Consider the following 8,661-nt stretch of genomic DNA (forward strand, 5'->3'; position numbering starts at 1 on the left):
AGAAGAAGAAGAAGAAGAAGAAGAAGAAGAAGAAGAAGAAGAAGAAGAAGAAGAAGAAGAAGAAGAAGAAGAAGAAGAAGAAGAAAACATTTAAACCATTTTGCAACAATGACTAAAGACTTTTTGGCTTATGCATGTAATGACAGCTATTTTAAGTTAGACAACCAATCCACTTGTTTTCGGTTGAGTTGTGGAGCTTTTACACTGGACAAAAATAAAATAAAATTAAATTAAATTAAAAATCACCACTTGTATTTAACTAAGTGCTATAATCTGTAGCCTGGTTAAAACCACCCCTTGTCCTTCACTTTGCTTCGTACATAACAGGTTATTCCATCAATAGTTTTTTTTTTCTTCCCTGATGGCATGGGCATGTTCCAAGATGACAATGCTGGGTTTCATCAGGCTCGGATTGTGAAAGAGTGGTTCTGATGTGCTGGAGAATGTTGTGAGCAGCGGTGAGACTCTACCATCATCAATGCAAGATCTTGGATAAAAATTAATGCAACATTGGATGGAAATAAATCTTGCAATATTACAGAAGGTTATTGAAATGATGCCACAGTGAATGCATTCTGCAATCAAAACTAAAGGCGGTCCGACAAAATATTTTTGGTGGGTGGCAACCTTTTTTTTGGCCCGGTAAACAGAACATTAAGGAAAATATGGATTTGCAACACTGTTTTTCTTTATGTTTGTTTTATTTTAATTATGTTTTTTTGATTGTCTGAGCTATTTAAAACTAACCAAACCAAGGTTTATATTGTTTTCTGAACACCATGTCTGTGAACGCTCATCTTGTGCGCTGAAAATCTGACTATTTGACCAACAGGTCTCAGTTTGTTTGAATTGGGGCCTATTTATCCTCATCATTGACCAGCAGCACAGGAACACTTCATGATACACTGCTCCATACATGTCAACCCCTTTGGATGTTTACCTTTATAAAGAGCTTCAAAAATTTATAATTTTCACAAAAAATCTATGAGATTGCAGTAAATGTCCATATACCTGCAAACTGACGGAAAATCTGTGAGATTGCAGTATATGTCCATATACCTGCAAATTGACGGAAAATCTGTGTAAATTATGGACATTCCATACAACTTGACATGCATGAGTGCTCTCATCACTCCTCTTCACTCTCTACACTGACTTTCAATTCAACTCTGATCCATGCCATATYCAAAGGTTCTCGGATGATATTGAAAATGTGGCATGCATTAGGAAGGGTGAGGAGTGGGCACCACCCTCTCTGCAGCCCATCATTATTGATGGATCGGAGGTYGAGGTGGTCTCAACTTATAAGTATCTGGGGCTACAGCTGGACAACAGGCTGAAATGGACTGCAAACTTGGATGCAATGCACAAGAAGGGGCTGAGCAGGATGTACTTTCTGAGAAGGCTGGCCTCCTTCAGGGTCTGCTCTAAGCTACTGCATTGTGCCTGTGTACTCTTTTTGGTGTTGTGTGTTGGGGGGACATCACTAAGGAGGAGGACATCCTCAGGCTGAATTGGCTCATTAAGAAGACTCTGTGGTGGGACTGCGCCTTTACTCTGTGGTAAAGGTGGTGGAGCAGAGGATGGTCTCCAACATAAGGGTGATTATGTCCAATCAGGGCCATCCATTGAACTTGATCTACTCTCATCAGCAAAGTTCAGTGAGCACCAGATTCCATTCAATGAGGTGCTCTACTGAGAGACTAAAGATCTTGATTGTCCCTCATGCCATTAGGCTGTATAATATGACCACCAGCAAGAGCATGGGAAGATRGCTGGTTATGTCCCCTAGTTCAGTGTTTTTCAACCCTGGTCCTCAAGGCACACTGTCCTGCATGTTTTRGATGTTKCCCAGCTTCAACACAGCTGGTTTGAGTTGATAACTGATTAGCAGGCTTTGATTGAACTGCAATCATTTGAATCAGGTGTGTCAAAGCAGTGAGACCTCTAAAACATGTAGGGCAGTGTGCCTTGAGGACCAGGGTTGAAAAACACTGTGGGTCGTTGCTTTTTTTAACTGTGTTTTAATCTGGTGGGTCTTTATTTTTATTGTTTGTATGAATGAGAGCACAGACCACCATGTAATTTCCCTTTGGGATTAATAAACTATCTATCTATCTTTCTATAACTCACCAAAGTCATTTGTTGTAGAGAAGTAGAACACTATTTTTTTTATCCCGTTGATCATTTTATGTAAAATATCAGGCAAAATTTGGTCTAAAAATGTAAGGTAAATGAATGTATAAAATCAAAGACAAACATACAGTATATTTACTGGAAGGAATACATGTTCACTTCCCATGCGGAAGAAGTTTGCTCCCATTYCTTGTATGGTACTGTGAGTCTCACAGAAGTCACGGTGCAGCCTTGATATAAGGCCTACTCGATCTCAGGTGGTGCTTTTCAGCTTTCATTCAGTCATTTTCTGTCTGTCTAATCTTGTTCAGGGTCACAAGGAACCTTTCGTAAGCAATGAAGAGGCAAGAGTTTGGGTGCGCAGGTCATCAGTCCACCCTAAGACTAACAGAGATAAACAAGTTGCATGTCATAACTAATGTCATTTTATTCTCACAAACACAAGTTTGAATCTGTGTGCCATAGTTTGTTGTGTGTACATGGCCTCTAAGGTTTAATTTTTCTATATTGGCAGTGGTTCAGTAATCACAATTTCTTTTCATTTTTGTTCCACATTCTGTGCTTTTTTCCTAACCTCAAAACATCCTCACCACAATAGCAAACTTCAAGATGGATTATAKATTTATCTTCTTGCCTCCAACATTAATATTTATCAGTAGTGTACAATTCAAACTTTGTCAACAGCAGCACTTTATTTCAGTCCAATCTTCAGTGGTCGGTGCAGGGTTGGCAAACACTGATGGATAAAATGTGCAGCCTGCATTCTTTGGCTACAATATGGTTCACAGCCCCCAAAATTGATTCCTAATGGGTCAGATGAAGCCAAAACACAAACTAAGTGCTGGGRGGAGGGAGCTCTGGGGAGGTCGCAACTTGTCTTTAGAAAAGAGCTCAGCTCTACTCCTGGGAAGGGAACTTCACTGGGGCACATCGACTGCTTTACGGTGCATCCTGATGAAGTAGACAGGCAGAAAAGCCTTGTGGAGTAATGGCATGCCAGCAAACACAAACACTGCAGCACCCGGAGACAGTCATTAACCTCCTGCCTGTGCTTTATTTCCTTTCAGATCAGAAGCACGGAGGTTGCCATGTCCGCGAGGCCAAACACAGATTCAAAACATGCTAAATAAATAAATAAATAAATAAATAAATACATAAATAGATTCACTGAAAGTAGGAAAGTTTTGTATCCAAACATATGCCTCAGAGTCCATGCGTGTTTCACACTGTGTTGATGTAAATAGTGCTGACACAAGCCAAATGGCGATCACAAGGGAGCATCAGTGGCGTAGCAATCTAGCTCTTGCAGGTGCAAAGCTCCACAAGGCTCATTTACAAATCCCTGTCCCCTGATGRCCCTGGTATCATGCTGACAAGATGCGATGACCAGTTAATAACTGTCTCATTACCAATTCCCCGTGGCGAGCCATTTAAATATAACATCATACTACTAATTTGTTATTTCCAGGACATATTAGGAATATTTTAAGCCCCCTAGTGGGCTTTTTTTACAGATCATTTTATGGATAATCTTACTCAAAACAAACTACATGCACAGCTTTAATTTGTTTTTACTCTTTAATGATCAGACTCATTTTGGTGCTGTGAGTTATTAAACTGCCAGAGGGGACCATTCTGCCAACTCTTCTTTRTGAGGCATTCAAGGACACTCAATATTTGAAAGTTGGCAGCTAACAAAGCAGTGTGATGAGTTTTGTACTCTATGCTATGAAAAAAAAATGAAACCAAAAGTACACCTTTCAGTCTGGAGGCAGGGGAGGAATCCTTTTCAGTAATTAAAAAGGCTCAGATTTGKCTGCTCAAAAATACAAAACGAGTGAAAAACCTACTTTAATTGGACACAAAAGAAACAAACAGAAAACAAACCCCCTGTAGTTGCAGATTTTATGTTTTAGAACTAGGATTTAAATAGAAGTATTTTTTCTTAGTGCTACAAGTCAGTTTTTTATGTTTTGTCTTTTTGCTGCCATGGAAGGTAGTCGATTACGTAAATGCCTGTCTATTAGCAAGATACATGTATATCACTGGACAGACTTTACTACCATTTTCAGATAGTAATTTTGAACTGGTTCAAGATGGTGGCGCACATTGTGTACCAGAGTTCAAAATACAAATACTGACTGTTGATAATCAGTTGTTAATATTTTCCAAGACAGAATCCTTGAATTGCATCTTTGATCACAGGTAAAGTGCTGAGCTACAGAACATGACTTGTTTGGCACCTGTAAGAGATGCCAAGTGAGCTCAAACTGGTCCCAGATCCCAGATTTGGGACCTCACTTTTACCCAAGTTGCTCCAGTCCATAAACACTCACACACACAATCATTCTGGTCTAAAGTTGTCATCACACCCATCCAAGTTCGCAAATTGTTCAGAGAGCAGCAACAATACCACCTTAACTGGAGCTTCCCAACCCCTTTTATTCCCCCTCTGTCCTCCTAGCTGACAACACAACTTACCAGACTGACAACTGACTGGACTACCAAACCGTTTGCTTGGTCTCCTGCTTGTCCAGCTGCATTTGAGTCAGCTAAAGCCTTGATGTGTAGTGCACCAGGATTGACTGTGCCAAACTTTGAAATTCAATTTTGGAAGTTGACATAAGCGTGTGGTGCAGGAGTGGTGCTTCTACAAGAACATGATCAAGGTGTGGATCATCCAGTTTGTTACTTTCACAAAAGTTGAACAAACAACACTACAGTATGATGGAAAATAGGCATTTTGAAGTTTATCTCAGAGCTTGCAACCAGTCTAAGCATTCACTGATCACGAGTCACTTGTTTTTCTTTCCCAGATAAACTCTAACCACACACTTATGTGTTGGTCTCTTTTGGTGCAGGACTTCAATTTACAGATAAACAAAGGAAATGGTAAGCAGAACATGCTGGCAGACACTTTGTCTATCTGTGTACAATGTAATTCTTCAGGAAAATTTGAGTGTTTGTATGTGTGCTGTAATTTGGCATGCAAATAAGTGTCTAGATTCCATTGGATGATTGGATGATGGAGACAAAGGAGCTGATCAAGGACTGGCTGCCTTATAAGTGTCCTATGGCGTAAAATATGAGCTGAACACCGATAGCCTCGGGCTTCCCCCTCCTCTGCGCCACCCAACCCATCACAGTTGATCCGATGTGTCATGTCCTTCTGAAGTTTATACAATTGTTAGTTGTTGTAAATTTGTGAGGGGTTGAGTAGAGGTGAGCTGTCATTTTTGTTTATACATTTTCTCCTGTTTTTGTTAATTAAAAGGTGGTAAGAAACAGCTTTTTTGGTAATGATAAGTTAACTTAGATTGGTTGTGTTTGGTATTTTGGCATTGGGCTCACCCCAAAGTTAAGACACTCCAGTTATGCACGAGCATTGTAAGGAAAAAAAAACCCACAACATTCTCCTGTGGCGCATTTTTTGAATGGTGTAGAAGTTGGGAATTTCCTACTTTTGTTATATCCTGGCAGCTCCTAGACAGGGCATAACACATATGTATGGGGACTAGACTGAGCCACCATCTCCTTTAACTGCTTCTGTGACTGCTAGGAGCCAAGGTCCATCAAGCAGACCATGCAGGTGTCAAAGCTGTCTTCCGGTTGTTGCAGGCTACTAATATAAGCTGTGATCTGCTGATACTCCACAAGTTCCCTTCCTTTGTGAAATCCACAGCTAGAGAAGGGATCCATCCATTTTTTCCCCAACACCTCTTCCATACAATAAGAGTTTCACCTATGAAGGCACAGACGTTCCTCAAAGCTATTCCCATAGTGCACCAGCTGGTAATCCTGGACCGGTACCGCACAAGCACTTTGTGGAAAATAAACTCATTTTAYTATCCTGTACTATTCCGTCACGTTATCTACAATTTCAATTCTTCATTCTAAGTAGTGTTTTTTTCTCATCTCTCTTTCTCTCTCAAGCAGCTTTGCTTCAAGCGCAAACAGAAAAGCAATATTCTCTGCCGAAAATAAAAAAACTTTTTTTTTCTGTTCCCATCGTTTCATATCTGAGGACAATTCTTCACACACTTACAGGGAGGTACATTTATCGCCAGCAGAGTCATGGCCTCACAACGCCAAGTAATGGCTGCATGGAAGAAATAAAAGAGCCGAGGCCATTTGTTATAATCTGAGTCATAATATGTGTGTCCTTGCAGACTGTATGTGTGTATGTGTGTGTGTGTGTGTGTGTGTGTGTGTGTGTGTGTGTGTGTGTGTGTGTGTGTGTGTGTGTGTGTTCAGACAGGTGTTGGTTACAGTCTGAACAGATGTTCACATGTCTACAAGGAGCACAGAGGTCATCATGAAGTTGTCACATTAAAAGCTGCTGAAAGGCAGTGAACATCCAGGGAGATGAAGCATGAGTGGAAAAAAAATAATAACATTTGATGAGAGTACCATATGAGATCTTGATCTATGACTCGGACTAATGTGAAAATAATACGTCACTGTGTGTGCAGCTATGGGAGGGAGATACTCAGACCGGATTTGATGAAGCGATGTTGTAGCGTCTGTGATCTCAATTCATCACCACGAGCACAGCTCTGTAGGAAATACACACACTGTTGTTCAAACTGATGACAGTTGTACAGCATTTCACTTTCTAGAAACTTTAGGCCCTATTACCAAATAAGCGATTGGCATTCATTTAAATTCTATCCATTTCTTTTTTTTTCTTTTTCCTTTTCTTTCTTTTTTTTAGACCTGGTGTGATGAATGGGTTTTCTAAATGAACACAAAAGTTGTTTTGATAAAGTATTCTCAAACGTGTCCTTCATTTGTAAAAGCACTGYATATGCTGTTCATAATAAATAAACAAACATTGCACCAGTTTATCTTCTACATTCAAATATTTACCTATTATGTATCTGTTTTATTTATTTCTTTCCTTTTGACTTGATATTACATGCTGGTTACACGGGAGCTAGAATACCATAATTTTTTCCAAGGACTTGGATAACACTTATCAAAATACCAATGTATAAAGTACAAAGTACAAAAAAGAACAAAAGAACAAACAAAAAACAAACAAAAACAAACAACCAAAACAACAAAAAACCCAAACAAACATAAAAAAACCCAGCAAATCACTTTAAATACTATAGCAATGGATTACCTAATTTTATCAGCACATTGGCTACCAGACATAGAACAGTAATGTGTTGCAAACAATATACTGACAACTACATGGAATGTTCTAAAGAATGATTAAAGTTTGATTTTAATGAAGATCTGCATGGTTCTAAATTAGGTGTTAAGTGAATTCAGAACAGCTCAACAACATATTCTTTACCCTGAAGTTTTCTTAATGAAAGCTGTTTTTGATAAATCTTTGTATTGATTAACATCATTTATCACATATTTAATAAATGTGTTTATGTGTGTGACAATGAAAACAAATTGAATTCACAACCATACAACACTCATCACCTTAATATTTGTTGCCAAATTATTTTACAGGCATACTTTTTAAGTCTTCTTCCTTAATATATTCTACATAATATCAAACTTTTAAACATTACAAAAAAAGCTCATCATGTGAAGGCAGGCTGTGGAACAAACTGAAATGTAGTAATGTGGCATAACAAGGTCTAAACAAAGACATTCTGGTCAATTCGACTCATTTTGACACAAACCACACAGCCACGACCTGAGCCTGTGTCGCAGACAAAAGGGGCRCTTGCTGATGTAATGTCACGCTTCAGCTGGCCGACGCCATTGAAYGAAACGAGGGGTCAGGAAGGTGAGCAGTGGGAAGAAGGGGGAAAAAGGCAAACGCCTCCGAAGAGRAAAGGAGGTGTTCTCGGGATGATCGGAGCTCTCAGTTCTTTTCAGGAGCTCTGCACAGGTCAATGGGAAAAGGAAAGAGGAGCAATTCTAAGTTGAGGCGAACTCTGAAAACAAACCAGACTCAGTAATGGATGAAAAGACTCTTTTTAACAGGAGAGAGAGAAAAAATCTCCCTTGTTAACCAACAGTCATGAAGCAATATATTGCCGTAAAAGCAGCAGTTTTGCTATGAACTGAAGTGCTCTTCCACAACAGGAGCTGAKTGTTATTTCAGGTACTAATTAACAGTCTCACATGTAAAACAAATGAYGCACTAAATTAGTAGGAACAAATGTGTCCAATTAAGATGTTGCTGTTGCAAATCGCATAAGCAGGAAGAGGACAATTATAAAACGGCTGTAAAAAAATTAATTGTTAAAAACAGTTTCACAATACATGTAAGGTTTGGCATAATCGTATCGTGTGTGATCAATCGTCAGAAAAACATTAATCTATTATTTTTTGGCACTTGATGATTAATAGGATTAATGCCACCAGGCAGAGTCCGCTTGGTGCTCCTCTCCGCTTCAAATATGACGAACATTTAAACAAAAGTTCTGTAATTTATTTATCTGTCAACACAATTTAAAATTTGATGTACAGCCTGAAGTCTGTAATTTTGACACAATTTGGAACTGATTTTTCCGAAGAGCAAATCTTTCCCACTAAATTGGTCATGTGACT

At 39.1% G+C, this 8,661-nt stretch overlaps 1 protein-coding gene across 3 annotated transcripts in view; it reads right to left on the reverse strand.

The window, feature by feature from the left end:
* The window catches only part of LOC106515527 (dipeptidyl aminopeptidase-like protein 6), a 251,853-nt gene that overhangs the window by 139,754 nt on the left and 103,438 nt on the right, over window positions 1-8,661 (reverse strand). The gene's annotated exons all lie outside the window — the stretch shown is intronic.

The sequence above is a fragment of the Austrofundulus limnaeus genome, unplaced genomic scaffold (assembly GCF_001266775.1).
Source record: "Austrofundulus limnaeus strain Quisiro unplaced genomic scaffold, Austrofundulus_limnaeus-1.0 Scaffold30, whole genome shotgun sequence".
NCBI lineage: Eukaryota > Metazoa > Chordata > Actinopteri > Cyprinodontiformes > Rivulidae > Austrofundulus > Austrofundulus limnaeus.